Source organism: Dromaius novaehollandiae, chromosome 4, assembly GCF_036370855.1.
Source record: "Dromaius novaehollandiae isolate bDroNov1 chromosome 4, bDroNov1.hap1, whole genome shotgun sequence".
NCBI lineage: Eukaryota > Metazoa > Chordata > Aves > Casuariiformes > Dromaiidae > Dromaius > Dromaius novaehollandiae.
In genome coordinates this window covers 16246307-16261902 of record NC_088101.1, presented here as the reverse complement: position 1 = coordinate 16261902, position 15596 = coordinate 16246307, and the positions used below count along the sequence as shown (strand labels likewise).

General features: G+C 48.0%; 2 long non-coding RNA genes across 2 annotated transcripts; one reads left to right on the top strand and one right to left on the bottom strand.

Moving 5' to 3' along the window:
- Positions 1-35: 35 nt before the first annotated feature.
- On the top strand, positions 36-6702 carry LOC135328150 (uncharacterized). Its single transcript, XR_010388886.1, has 2 exons — positions 36-1146; positions 1860-6702. It is a non-coding gene; the product is annotated as an uncharacterized LOC135328150 (long non-coding RNA).
- A 1477-nt stretch (positions 6703-8179) lies between these two features.
- On the bottom strand, positions 8180-15596 carry LOC135328149 (uncharacterized). The gene is made up of 3 exons (XR_010388885.1): positions 15485-15596; positions 13694-13794; positions 8180-8298 (listed from the first exon to the last, which is right to left on the bottom strand). It is a non-coding gene; the product is annotated as an uncharacterized LOC135328149 (long non-coding RNA).

Here is a 15596-nt window from a genome sequence, read left to right as displayed (position 1 = left end):
CGGCCCCGGGCGGCGCGGAGGGGCGGGGCGGCGCGGAGGGGCGGGCCCGGCGGAGCCGCCCGCGCTGGGCCGCGGTGCGGAGGCACCGGCGCGGGCCGCCCCCGTTTTTTATTTTTTTTTAAGCAGCGAAATGCGCCCTCCTTTTGCCTTTTCTGGTTGTTTTTTTTTCCTTCGCCTCCTACGGAAAAAGCGCACCTGCAAGAAAGGCAGGAGGCGGGGGAGGAAAGGGGGCCACCGGGCTCGCCACGCCTCGCTGCTGCTCCCCTGCCCCAGGGAATTTGGGCCCACTCTTGCTTTGAGGGGAGGGGGGGGGGGACACCCCAGTGCGCAGTGCACCCCTGTGCACAGGACACCCCGCCACACAACACACCGGTGCACAATCCACCGGTACACCCAGGTACACAATGCACCTGGGTGCACAGTGCACTGATACACCCCCGTGCGTAATGCACCCGGGTGCACCACACAGCCCAACGACCTGTCTCTGCAACTGCAGCAGGATGACACCCGTCTTAAAGAATAAAAAAAAAAGGAAAAAAAAGGAAAAAAAAGGAAAAAAAAGAAAAAAAGAAAAAAAGAAAAAAGAAAAAAAGAAGAAAAAAGAAAAAAAAGAAAAAGAAAAAGAAAACAGGAAAAAGAAAACAAGAAAAAAAAGAAAAAAGAAAAAAAGAAAAACTTGGTCTATTTAACATAGAATAACACAAGGACCAACAAGGACGTAACATCCCAGTGGCAAAACACCAGCAAGGCAGAAGAACCATTTAAGCCGAGAGGCAATGTTGGCACAAGAACTAACAGGTATAAAGTGGCCCTGAATAAACCTGTGGAATTCCCCCGAAACCCGCAGGGTCCGGCCGCCGGCAGGAAAGGCAGGCGTCTGGCACAGCATCCCCGGAGGAGTGAATACAAATCAAACCGGTTTTAAGGTGACGCTTGATCGGATGGTGGAAAGGGTTACAGAAGGCATTTGCCCACCAGCAGAGCAGCCGTTTAACGCGGCGGCGCGAGCTTGGCAATCCCACGGCCCGGAGCGGGACCGGCTTGCTGGGAGAGCACGCTGCTCCGCCTGACGGACCGCCGGCACCACCGGTGCCTCTCCCGAGGGAGGAACGGGGGAAGGTGAAGCGATACCGCTGCAGTTTCGTGGTGAGCTATTTGTTCTTTTTTACAGCTAGGTGAGGCTTGAGGTTAAAGGAGGTCACAAGCAGAGGTGGCTGCGAGAGCAACGCGCACCTGATCAAACAGTCCCAGCAACTAGGCAGTCGCAGAGAATTGCAAGCCCTCCCTCACACAGGGGTTTGCCGAGCAGAAGAAAGTGCAGAGGGGCAAGTCCAAATGCCTATTTATCGTACGCCAGGGCCACACCAAGTCCTTCGCCACCCCTGGCCCCGCAGCGCGGCCCCTGGTCCCCTCGGCACGCCAAGCTCATCTCAATACATAAATAAATAAAAAGTATAAAGCCCAGGCTAATGTAGCTGAACCACGTCCTCCGCTCTTTTCCTATTAAGCATCTCTAATCAGGCAAAACTGAAAATCCCCATTACATACCCAGGCTCTCTCACATGATTTTAATTCACGGAGGTAAAAATTCCCCACGGCAGGGATTTTTCATTGTGTCACAAGGGCCTGAGGTCACTCTCAGGCTGCTTCACTCAGTAGAGAAAGCTCCGGGATCCCACTCCCTGGTGCGGCTCACGTGACGCCTCCCAGGTCAGCGCGTCCCTGTGCCGGCCGCCTGGGTCGAAATCTGCTCTCAGTTCCCAGGTCTGCGGTCCTACCGGCACACTTGGACTAGAATACCAGCTAGCCACATGAATGAACATGCACATAAATATATATATATGCTTTTCTGCTTCCAGCTGGCCAAAAGCCTTCAGCTTTTCTGTGCCGAGGAATAGCTCGCTCGAGTTATCTGAACATGCATCATCTCAAGTCTGCGCTACTTTCATTCATGGGCACTAAGGGAAAACTTGCAGAGAGACTTTTGCTCGCAGGCACCGCAGCAAACTGAGCCATAGCGATGCTGTGGTGACACCGGAGGCGCTTGGCCGCTGCGCTCGGTACCTACCCGTTGCCCCCAACCAACGCGACTCCCAGCTCAAGGCTGTCTATCATCACCCCCCATTTCCCACCCATCATTTCCACTGGAGAAATGCAGCCTCCAGAGCCTAGGCAAGGAGACTGTAGACAGCTCTTTAGCTGGAGATCTCTCCGTTCTTGGTCACTTGTCGAATGCCTCTCCCCTCTTGGAGAAAGCTTTTGATTAGGGCTGAAAAAATGACATAAAAGATAGCAAGTTGAGGAGAAACCTCAGTATCAAGCCACAAGAACTACAACGACCCTACTCTTCCTGCCCTGACTGTATTTTAGACAGAGCTTGCATTTTTCCCTCTGAATGCAGAAGGAAGGAGCATGGGAATTAATTTAACACAGTAGTCAGCTAGCCTTGCAGATACAGCCCATCTCCGAAGGACCTAGGCACTTCAGTCCTGTTCGAATGCTAATGAAATGCCCTAGGTGCCAGATCTCTGACACAGACACGGGAAATCAGCTGCAGTTGTGAAAGACAACAAGCCACAGAAAAAACAGCCCATAAATTATGAACAGATTAACAATGCACAATAAAATAATTCTTCCTTAGACAGTAGTTAACCTAACGCTAGCCTCCTGTATGCCGAGATGCTGAACTCCAAGCTATAGTGGTACTACGCAGCTACTTTTGCTTTTGCTTTCACTCGCAGCTAGCGGGTGGCTGCAGTTCAGCCTCAATGATCTGCTCTCCACTTCTCATCAACACATTTTTTCCACCAAACACGTTTTCTTGCATTGCTAATTTCTGTAGCCTCAGGCCTCCGCTGCATGCGGCGCACTCGTGATGTTGGTGGTCATCCCGGCTCTTAAGCCTGTGACTTTCGCTGGAGGAAGACGTTTGCGGCATGGCTCTTCCCACTTCAGGGAGCTAGCCGCTAAAGCTCTCCGAGTTATAAAAGGATTTACGGTCATCTTTACCTCCCGCTTTCTTCTTTATCGACCCTTCTTTGATTTTTCATGAATAATGCATTTCTTTCTGAAGAAAAAGTAATATTTACTATTATCATGTCCCCCCAAAATTCTGATGAATTTTGTAAACGAAGGAAACGCATGTGCCTTATGGCTCGACCGAGACACGTCCAGAACCTGGTTGCTCGCCCAGGCCCCTCGGCCACTTCCAGGTGCTTTCCTGCCCGCTGCGAGGGTGAAAGGGCCGCCCGTGTATTGCTTAAGTTTCCTTTTCCTGAGCAACCGGGAATGGTTTGTGCACAGAGGTTTGGCGAGGTTTAATTACAGTCCAGCGGCTGCAGAGGACGGGCATGCTGAGTGACGTCCTCAAGCTACATTTGACCTACACCACCAGCACCAACTACCTGGGGCTTGGCAAGGAAACACCTAGACCTTCAGAGCCATCCTTGCGGTTATTTATATTAACGCACATCACGGGAGTGGAGACGCAGCTTCGCCTCTAATCTTCAGCATAGCGCGTTGCCTTAGCGAGGGAGGGAGCGCGTGCAAGCTGCGGCAGGACGAGCGCTCTGCGGGGCCACCCGGACACCAGAGCCATCACAAAATTATTATTATTATCCATACCAGCATGGGTAACACAGTCAAGTGCTGCTACACAGAGCCTTTTCACGGGGCAGGCATGTCTTACGTCGCTGTGCCACCTTCGATGTGCCAAAGCGCTTCATTCAAGCCGGTATGTGATTTTTGCATCCATGTAAGGGAACTGATGGAAAAATGAATATAGTCCAAACTAGTGAAATTCCACCATACCAGCAGCTCTGCCAATGCATTTATCAATGTACAGAATGAAACTTAAACAAACAAAAAACAGAGTTTGCATGTTGCATTGACTTAATTCAACTGGATTTTATAACTATTTGGGTAAATCCACAGAAAAAACCCAGCATGTACAGAAGCCTCCCTAGGCCTTTGCAACCACCTCTAAGGCTGTATTTCTCTGGAAAGAGCTGAAACCAACCGTGTGCATAGTGAGATCTGAGAACACGTCAAAAAGATCTTATTTTTAGCTGCCGCCCACAAAAAACACTGCAGCAACTTATAGCTATTCCCACGGTAAATAAAATACATCTAATCCTTACTGACAAAGGAGAATGGAGAGGGGGAAAAAAGAAAGAAAGAAAGAAAGAGGCTGATATTTATACATTTTAAGAAGTTGTACCAAATTTACACACACCAGTGGTACATTCACGTGGGAATTATGTTAAAATGATTTATGTCCCTCCTGCTGTTTGGCAAAACTCCGGTGGCCTCGCTGGCTTTGCAAGGGCAGCCGTCGCACAGCTCTGCGCGTCACCAGCAGAAGAGCAAAACCTGCGCCGTGTCAGTATTTCTGGCCAAAACGCCATGCATAAACTAAGACGAGCACAAGGGACTGGAGGCACCGTCGGCACTGAAGAGCATCCTGCTTCCCTAGCTGCCAGAAGTCAAAGAAAAACGAAGCATCGCCATGCCCAAGCCTCTCCTGCCCCAGGTGCTGCAGCCTATCATCCCAGTCAAATTTCCACCTTGGAAATGCTCGTGCCTTTTTTTTGCCCCATCTGTTCCCACCCAAAGGTTGTCCTGGAGCCCGTCCGTTTTAATGGTTAGGAACCCGCGCCTTATTTCCAGACTAAGTTTAGTCACAGACACATTTAAATAGCCCTTCTCCCTCCCGGCTGCTTTACTCCTGTTTATTTTTAGCTGGAAACCGTATCCCCTGCCAACCTGCCTTTCGCTAGGCCAAGCGAGTCGGCCTCGCCGCCGCCGGTGAGGAAAGCTGGTGGCGCGGCCCGTGATCTCGGCAGCCTCCCTTCACACCCCTCCGGGTTTGTATTTTCCATCAACGTGAGACATCAAAGTCATGTGTGGCCTGCTGAGGACACCTTAGCGGCAGCATCTTCCGAGAGGGCAAAGCAGCAGAAGCGCAGAACCGAGCAGCGGACATTTCTCACCTATGCTTTCCTACCAGGCAGGCGGCAACGGCCTAACCTGGATAAATCAAAATTATGGATACCTGGGTTATTTCCTACAAACGTATTTAGCACATCCACCCACGGAGAAACACGCCAGCCAGTTTCTGCAGAGGAGAAGCAACGGCGAGCAGAGCAGGACCTAACGCAACCAACTTTGACGGACCACCTCGAACAGCCCACAGCATCCATGCAGCTCCAGGTGGGATTCGTGGTTGGGATAATCCATCCACAGACAACCAGGAGCTGGCAGGACTTGGGAGGAACACGAAGTGTCGGCAATGCATTAGCCTGCACCTCCCTTCTCTGCATACGAGGACAAGGCTCCAACACGCAGCGGTGACACGGTTCCCCTCGCTCTCTAAGCTTTTGTTTTAGAAGAAAACATGATAGTGACAGAAGGGGGGGGGGGGTTAATCTTCTTTGGCATGGTGTACACGTCAAACGTGCAACTCTGGTTGCACAACAGCAGCAGCAGCGCCCATGCTTCGTGTTAGAGACTCATTAAAGCAGCAATTAGGAAATTGGAGAAAGGAGGAAGAAGAAAGAAAAGAAAGAAAGTGGGAGGAGGGGAAGAGAGAAAAGCTTTCGCCAACATGTGTTGCCTCTAAACTGATACCGCTTCTAAAAATACAAAAGCAGAGAGCTGACAGGAAAACGTCGGCAAACACAGGGCAGCAGGAGCCCATCACCTCGCCTCACCCAGGAACAATTTGGGCATCCGTCCGCTGAGCAACGTTTCCGGGCCGTTAGCTGCTGTGTCCGACCCCTGGAAGGAGGCAGCTAACGCGAGGACAAGGGACCCGTCACCTTACCTGTCCCTCGGCACGAAGATGGCTGGCGGAGAGCAGGACAGATGCCCATCTCGCTGCTGCAGTAAGAGGGCGTCCAGGGATGCCGGGCGCCAGCGGCCCTCCCGCAGCCATCGAGGGACGCTGCTATTGATGCACCCCGCACCAACGATACTCCAGTACTATTCCATGTTTCAAAACCACACTAAAGACAACCCATTTTTTTGTATAAAACGAATACCGTATCCCATATGTAAAGGCAACGTACCTATCAAATCTCATCTGCGCTCTGCAAAGCAGCAAAACAGACGATGGCTTCAGTCTGCAACCGGTTGCCTGTATTACAGGGAGGGACAGGGATAGCGAAGCAGAAGAGCTTAGAGAGACATGAGGTACACGCAGGCTTGGATTTTATATAGCTTAAAAAAATACATTGATACATATATATATGTATATATCAAACTAAGAGTCCTGTATTCACCTTTTTTTCCAGAATTATGTTTGAAACTCAGTTAAGCACACATTTATGCTGCTCTTTGGAGCCAGATCCAAACCAACCCAGAGTCTGAGATAAGTCAGACCAACCTGGAACATACTTGCAAGCATTTGTCCCGGTGGCTAAGCGGCATTTTCTGCCTTTGAGGGAGCTGTAGCACTAAATGTCTTCCAAAAGCGACTTCCTCCTGTTGACAGAGATAAGCCCCAAGAGACTCACGTCCAACTGCCCTGTGCTGGATACGACAGAAAGGAGATGCTGGGAAAAGAAGATGGGCCCAAGCCCCCAGGGAACACTAACTGTACGCTTATTTTAACCATCTCGGATGCTCCGAATATTTTACAGGACTGTTCCAGTTGCTGAGAAGTCAAAAGTCTCTCGGTAATAAAGACCCCTGGGAAACCGATCCATCGGTTGTACAAGTTTGCAGCGCCGCTGGAGAAGGGCCAAGGCCGGGGTTCCTGGGAATCAACGGGATATTTCGGTATTACCTCGTGCAGCTTGCAGCCCCGCAGCAGCCCCGTAACCCACAGACCTTGCTGCGCTCGCTGCTGCAGCAGCCGCGCGAGCCGGGGAAGTACGCCCGCAAGCTGCGATAAAAATAGTTTCGCTTCGCTTTTGCGGGCAGGGTTTCCACCAGCCCTAGCAGGGCCGGGCTGACGCAGGACCCAACAAGTGCTCTAACGCCTTAATGCTTGCATATGACCTGGAGCTTAGGCCCACCACCATCGTGTTATTTTTAATGCTAACAGTCACTGGGTCCATATCTACTTTTTTTTTTTTTTTTCCAAACAAAAGCATGGCTCTGGCCCAGAGGCTTTTCACAAAACAATTTGCTGCTCCTTCCCCCGCCGCCTCCTGTTTGCCTTCCCTTGCCACCCGTAAAATTTAAGTCCAGAACTGGTTATCTCCGTTCAACTGACAGGAAGGGCAGAGGTAAAAATTGATAGATTGAAGAAAATAACACATTGTCTATGCGATAGATATATATCGTAAAACGCTTCCTATAAATAAGCCAAAACATGTGCTAAGTTTTTTGCTACTCAAACTATCATTTCAAAATTGCTGCTTTTAGGGGGGAAAAAAAAGATGAAAGAAGCTGGTTGCAAAAAGAGAAAGCAGAGCACATTTTCCATGTCTCAAAAAAACCCTTCTCTAAAAATGTTTTGAACCGGCTCTAATTATGAGAGGGGAAAAAAACAACATGAGAAATGACTTTTTTCCGTCTTACACAAATCAGAACTTGACTGCCGAGAACAATACGCCCTGTCCCGCTGCCTTAACCTCGCAGCCTCGGGCTGCCCGCTCCAAGCCGCTCAGGAGCCAAACACATAGCTCTCGAGTGAACCACGTCCTTATCTATTCAGCAAGAAAGGAAGAGGTAAAGGATGAGTGACGGCAGGAAATTCGCATTTCATTCCAGTGACGAATTTAGCCTGCCGCTTCGTTCCTGTCGCTGCAGATGTAAGGGCTCGGGAGGAGCGCGAAGACGAGGAGGAAGAACATACAGCCGGAGGGAGGGGAGATATTCTCTTTTTGCAAAAAAGTACGTTTCCCACTGTTGTGCAGTCCTTAGGATCACCAAACAAGGGTGTGGGGTTGGGGTTTTTTTGGGTCGGTCTAGCCAGGCTTTTACACAACTTTCCCCACGGGGCCTTGTTGATCTTTCTGTGCCTTTTGGGCAACCCATCTGCACAACTGGCACATTCAGGCTAACACGATGAGTTATTTCCTAGGAAAATGGCTGTATTGGGAACGCCTCGATCCCTGCACAAGTGCTCCTTGGCCTCAAGGGCTACGGCAGGTCTCCTCCGGCTGGGGACAACTCCCACTCACTGGGGACAACTCCCACTCACTCACCCAACTCGCTGGGACCACTTACTTGGGCTGAAGCAGCTTTGGGCGAGACGGGCACACAAATCCGAGATTACGCAAGATTGTGGGCGTCTCTAGCAGGCGGGGATGTCGATCTGTCATTCGACATGGTGCCGATAAAGTCAGGCTGAAAAAGAGAAAATGCAGGGAATAAAGGTGAGCCTAATGGCTGTATACAATTATTGCAAGCCCAGAAGTATGCAGAGCACCAAAGAGGCTTTTGATACAAAGGAGGAAGAGGTGGATGTGAATGAAAAATAGTGCAAGATTTAATATGCTTGCTGAAAACAGGCGCTGCAGGACTAGCTTCGTAGCTCTCCTAGATAGGAAAGCTGATTTGCAGGACTATGGAAATGAAGCAGATTTTATCTCTCTGCACTTCAGGAAAGCATCAGATACGGTACTACATGGGAAGCTATTAATTAAACTGCAGGAAATGGGGATAACTGTGGAAAAAAAAAACCTGCTAAGAAACTCTCAATCAGGAAATTTCAAAGAAACGGACAAGTCTTTGTAACAGTTTTAAAAAGAGAAGTATCAGGCCACAGGAACTTAGGGGTAAGTTTTGAAACTGAAAGTATTGCATAACCCATTGACACTGTGAATGCAGAAAATATATTTATCACTTTTTTATGATAAATAATTAGGGGGTTATTCTCGGCTGAGAGGAAGACTAGAATAAATTAAGACTGGGAATTAGAATCCCTACAGCGATCAGAGGCCTGAAATTTGGAAGAAACTTCAGAGTAGCTGGGACAAGGGAACTATGTTAATTGTAAGAGGGTGTTTGAACTGCTCATGAAAGCACGAGCAGAATGGGAAAGTGGTGAACAAGTCTTTGAAACACAACTTGTCTTGTTGTAGGAGAAACCAAGTTTAGAGAAAACATATCGTGAGATCCCTACCTGCTCGAGCACAGTTAGATCCCCACCGCCAACTCCCAAAAAAGAAGTCTAAACTGAAGCATAGAGGCTGTAACAGCTTGAGTTTCAGCCCGCACCTTTAGTGGTGGTTGGCCAACCTCGCGGTGCCCTGGTGCGGCCGGTGCACCGTGATTTGGTCCCTGCTGCCTTCGAGAGCCCTTCGCCCTCTGCTGAACATTTCGGTTTATCTGCTGAGACCAGCAAGAGTCGGTGCCCACTGCCGGCTGGGACGTGCACTTGTTCCTAGGAGCAAAACCGGGGCTGCCTCTTTTCACACAGCCTTGCAACTTCCCCGCAGAAGGCTGCAATTATTCAGCAGTGAATAGCTATTGTTAAGCCCGAGACAAAAAGTCTGGCAAATACCTTGTGAGGTGCTGCAAGCTTCAGTTAAAGCTTCAGTAAAACTAGAACCTATTGTATCCGTTATCAGGAATAATAAATACACACTTACCCTTTATATGCATTTATCAGTTTTGGAGGACAGCTATTTTCAGAAGGGAATGGCCTTGAGTAATTTTATGTTTGCGTTTTGTCTTAAAAATTCATAACATTGAGCATAATGCTTGAAACATTTAAATATTGGGAATAACCTACTCATGGGGAAGAGGGAAAAGTCATAAACTTCTTTGGGAAGCATCAATTTCTCCAGCTAAGGATGAGATAAATGCTGTGTCGCTCCAGTAATGACCTTTCTTCATATTAAGTTTTATTCCATTGGCTAGAAACCCAGCTTGATCCTGGCTAAATAAAAAGCAGGAACTAACACAAGCAAGAATTTTAATAAAGGAACATTGCATCAGGTGCACAAACTTTCTGGAACAGCTAAAGTTTGCAAACAGAGTCATGGATTTTGGCAAAGCCCTGGCATGCTTTGATGGGGTCACTGAAGGTGTAAAGTGACCACAAGACATTGTATTTGATTATCTCTTAGATTTATGGAGGATTTGCTTGCTTGGAAAGAATTTTTAGAATGATTGGCATACACAATTTGTGCAAGCTAACGTTGTTGGGATTTTATGGGCAATTCTATTTATATACGCGCTGGAGGTAGTTTTGATTCTTCATCTAAGACCGTGTGTAGGCAGGGGGTGGGATTCTCCATTTGCTGCTCTGCACGTTCACTGGGATGCATCCACACAGGGAATGCAAAACGATACCACATCGCAAGGGCAGCGTTTTACACCCACCTCACACTGCCAGAGACACAGGCAACAGCCAGCGGGGCAATAATGAAATTGCTCTACTGAGAAACGGCATCAGCTCGCAAGGAACCGAACAAGATTTATGAGCAGCCCTTCTGTAATAGGTGCAGAAGACTCTGTACCTTTGTGCTAATAATAGTCTGTCTATCCAAGCGAGGAAAGGGGTTTAATGGAAAGATAGCTGAAGGATCTTTGAGCTTCCAAAAAACCATCTCCTAGGCTCCGTAAGCAGTATTTATCTGTTTGCTTGCTGTCATCTTTCCATTCCACTCAAAGGCAGGCTTAGGTCACGTCACCATGCCATATATCCATAAACCCCCCGAGGCTTACGCTAAAAGCAAGAAAAAAATACTATTCCTTTTAAGGTTCGAAGGGGACCGCGTGGGTGGTAACCAGCACGGACTAACCCTGCTGCAAGCTGTTGCTCCACAGACTGACCTTCCCAGGGAGCTTCCCAAGGTCTCGCTCTCAGCCCTGGGCTCTCCCAGGGTGGGCGAGAGGATAAAGGAAAAAAGGATGGAACAAAAGTCTCCCTTTTCCCGCAGCTCTTCCTCATAGGTGGGTCTCGAGCAGCTTTAAAGGTAGCTAGCTGCTTTCTTCCCACGCACAGCTGGATACAGCTACAAGTAAAGAAACAACGCAGGAGTGGGGGAGTGATGGAGAAGGGCTGAACGCAAAGGACTTCTTACTTTAAAAGCAGGGATTGTTTACTGGAAAAACATCCAGAAAGGAAGTGGACCACGGCACAAGGCCTTTGACCCTTTTTTAATGCTAAAGGAAGCTACTTCACTATGATGGAAGCAATGGGGGGGGGGGGGGGGGGGCGGGGAGAGAAAGACAGACAGACAGAAGATGGTGAAGCAAACAAGAGTCAGAGAAAGAGTCCTGCAGGCGTGTGCTGACCGCGGTGGAGGTCAAGGGCAAGGAGATCACCAGGACTGCAGGTGAATTTGCTGGATTCACTCCACCGCCTCTTGGCCTCCAGCTGGGACACCGGATTGAGAGGCAACAGTCAGCACTGCAGGTGGAGAGAGTCAAAGCACTAGAAATAGAAAAGGAGAGTTCACGTCAGCTAAATTTGGAGGGGAAAGTGCAGCTGAGAAAAGGCTGAGCTAACGTCTGTGTACACAATGCATTTTGGGTGGAGGAATCTCTTCTTTTAAGACTGATTTGTGAGGCACAGTGTTAATGACTGCTTTCAGAGCTGAATCAGAGAAAGAAATACAGGCAAAGGATTGAAGAAATGGCCAGCTCCACAACAAAGGACAAAATGGAAACACTAAAGCGTGATTTTTTTTCCTATCCCTCCTTCTCCAGAAACATTGACCTTCTCCCAAAGTTATGTTAGCATTTTGTTGCAGTCATCTTGAAAACTACATTCCCCAATTTACCTTTTCCTTTTACGACTTAAAGTGGGAACAGGAGATTAAAGAGATCAGAGTGGGTATCCTGGGCTATACGTATGGCCTTTTCCCAGAACTGGAATTCTTCTGGCATTTTGGAGGGTCTATTGATAGACATTTCCAAGTCACACCTGAGGATGGCACAAGCTGCTGAGAACTGCCAGCTGGTCATTTGTGCCTGGGAGGAAAAGCAGACTGTGGAGAAATTCTGCTTCTTTGTCAGACGTAGTGAAAAATTGCTGTTTAAAAACCTATCGAGTGAAGAAATGGCTCTAGAAACCAGGTTCTGACTGTAGAGATACACGCAGGATCACGCCAAGTAACACTGTTCAATGTAGATGTCCTCCTGCTAACAGGATCAACCCAAAAGCTGCTTCTACACTTAACCATAACAAAAAGCTATCTTAGAAAGCTATTTTATCATTTGCAAATCTCTAAGCTTTATTTTGCCAGTTTCTATTTAGAGCATTTTGGCGTCCTCTCCCACGGATGCTGCCATCTCCTTTACTTACAGCTAATTCCTTAGGCACTGCAATTTCCTGGATGACTCTTCACTTTTTCATGGTCTAAGCATATTCTTCCTGTCTAATCCAGGATTTGTGCCAGTCAGCTAAGGGGAACTGGCCTAGGCAGCACATTTACTTACTAGACTCCGTTAAGACCTGGTTTAGCTTGGTTTAGTTTTATAAATGATATCACTTGAGCCACACTCCTTATATAGGCAGGGTCTGAGATGCAGCCGCGTCGGTGGGGGAGGCAGAAGGGATTCCTTCTAGCCCACAGTCCATCATGGTCTCTTAAGAAATGTGATGTTACACAGCTTTTTGAACCAAAGTTATGACTAGACTGCATGGGTGCCAACATTTGGAAATCTCTGGTGCCACTGCAGCTGACACCTGCACAAATTTAATTAAGGATTAAGAGTCTGTGGTGAGTTGAATCCCTAAACACAAACAGATGAAACTCGCTCATTCCTTGCAGCTAAGAGTGGCTACCCAAAAAGAAAAAAAAAATCATAACTACCTGGAGAATACTGAAAAAACCCCTTCTTTTACTATGCACATCTGGGGAAAGCAGCAGAAAGTAGATAAAATTATTATTATTATTATTTTGACTATGTCTATCTCTGGCTGCCACTTCCATCCTTGTACTGTTAGCACCAGGGATGTCCAGGAGGGAAAGGAAAAGGAAAAAGAAAAAGGATCCTCTCATTTAGAGTTAAAAAAAAAAATGAACCCCTTCTTGTGGTAAAAAAAGAAAAAAAAAACACCTTTTTTTCTTCTCTGAGCTTTGGAGGACTCAGCAGGGGACAGTGAAGTCAGAGCAGCGGTAAAAAGAAGAATTTTCTTGCCTGGGGACTTTGAACTTCTTTGAAAGTTGGTGGGGCAGCTTCGGTTCTTTGCAGGGGAATTTGTCTCTGTTCCCTTCTTAAAAACCTCAGTCTTTTTGCGACTTCCCTGCCCTCTTTGGGGACAGAAAGCTTGTCTTGGACCTGGGGGCCGAGCGGTGCAGGTGCACTGCTGGTCACATGCGAATGCTCAAAGACAGCCTTGCTGCACAGCGAGGCAATTCCCATTTCGTCTTAGGGACACAGTACTGCAAGGGGGAGACACTGGCGCAGAAAGGAGAAAGAATAACAGAGAACAGAAAAAAGAAAGGCTCAAGAAGACTTGATGGATAGCTAATAAAACAAATAAAGGAAAAACTCTATTCCACTTGGTATTTTAATAATGTTTTCATTTTCTACAAAAGTAGGCTTTTAAAAATAGCCTTCTGCGCACTTAAAAAACAAATCTAAGCCTGACACAGTTTTTACTGGCCAACCTGAACTCTTGGCTAGACTTGTCTGGGACAGGGATTTCAGAAAATCTTCCTGGCTTTCTTAGAACAACGTATGAAGATCACGGTCAACTACTCTATCAGCAGCATTACTGTCTGTTATAAAACGCAGATGTTACTGCTGGGGGAAAAAAGAAAAAGGAAAAAAAACCCACCTCAATGATGACACCTAGTGTTTTTCCAAATCACAGCAAAGTGCTCCTGAAGCATTGCCCAGGGGTCCGCACCATGAAGGGCTACGCCGTGTCCAAAGTACCTGCAGAAAGACGCAGACGGGGCTTTCTCAGTTTGTTCTTGATGCAGCTCCTTAGCTTCAAAGCCCTGTGACGACGCAGGCCCCCGAAGAGATGCAAGTGGACCTTGTATCTCGCCTAGTTGACATCTCAGGACTCCCTTTTCCACCACTATGGACAAGAAGAATACTTGCTTAGGGGAACACTTCCCTGCCGTGAAGGCAGCGGGAAGGAGGCCGACCCCAGGGGATCTGCAGCTGCTGATGGGGCACACAAAACCCGCTGATTACAAGCTTGGCCGCTTTCCCAGCGGAACCGAAGCCCGTGAAGACGCCGAGCCCCGAGAAGGAGGGCTGGCACGACGTTATCGCTCGCAGGAAAGCGCCTGTGGGAATCGCGAGTGATACAGACTACGTTGACGGAAACTGCAGAACATATGGCAGCACGTGAAGCTTGTGACCCATTTTTGTATGTTTGTTTTACAGATGGTGGGAGCAATGCCATCCCAAGACCCAGATGGGCAAGAAGCTCCTTCCAGGCCCTTAGATTACACCTTCTCATGAAGGTCAAAAAGTCCTTTGCTAGCACAGCTGGTAAATATTGCAAGCCACCCAAACCCCAGTTCTCCTAGAGGATGTTAGTGCAAGAGGATTTACTAATGTAAAGAGCAAACGACAACATCAGATACAGCATTTCATACAGTCTTGAAGCTGACTCCTTTTGCTAATAATATCTGATGACAAAAGCCACTGGAAGTGCAAGAAATGGTTTCTGCTAAAGGTCAGTAGAAGAAATGAAGTTCTGATTGCGGTTATATGATGAGAATAAGCACAGTAGCTTCCCTTTTTATTAGTTTGGAGAAGCAGCTCAGATGAATTTAACAGTTGTCACTTTTAGCAACGAGTGCACAACTGTGTTTTCTGGCAGAGCCAGGAAGGCAGCTATAAAACTGTGCGGTATAAAACATGGAGTCCGACTCTTCAGCTGAAATAAAAAGCTCAACATCAACGTGCAAAGGCCTTTTATGGTACGAAGTGAAAAAGGCCTGCTAAGAAAAAAAGTAAGTCAGATGCAAGCTTGTTGTACACGAGTCCTCTTGATCCCTGTCAGGGGGCAAGTGGGAGATTTTGCTGTTTATGAGAAGTTGCACATTTTTGTCTCCATCCTCCCCCACCGGGCACGTGGAAACCCAGCCAAAGCAAGGGAGAGGATCACAAAAGAATGAAAGAACCAATGTGTTTTCCCAAATCTCCTAATCCTCAGACGCCAGCCCAAGCAAATGGGACCAGTCACATGCATTTAAAAGAGCCAGCGCCCAGACTAATTCCTGCGGAGCCAGAGCCAGCGGATGAAGGTTTATTAACTGATTTAAAGCGTAGGTCTGCTAGGAAAAGGAGCTCTGCAAATGATACCCTGATGGCTTTCTATTTACGATATCTCCCTGCTTCCCAGGTCAAACGGACTAAAACAAACCGGTCTGAATCCTGCCACCTCCAAGGGCTCGGCCAGGCTGGCTTCTCCCATGTTTACACATCAGCAGGAATTAATGACCCGAAAGTCAAGCAAAGGCTTTGCTATACCTCAGCAATGCCACTGTATTTATTGGTAGTCGTTAATCAAAACAAACGAAATAACCCAACGGCAAAGTTGAGCGTTACTTTTGTGCCTTTGCCACTTAAAAGAGAGAAGCCTCTCTCCGGGGAGCCCCCCTACCTGGGATGTAGGTGCTGCTCCTCCGCAGCCTGGGGCCCTTCACCGCCGAGGAACCGTCCTGGGGACCCCGCCGCCAAATTACAGAGGGGGCAGATGGGGCCCTGCTCGCTGC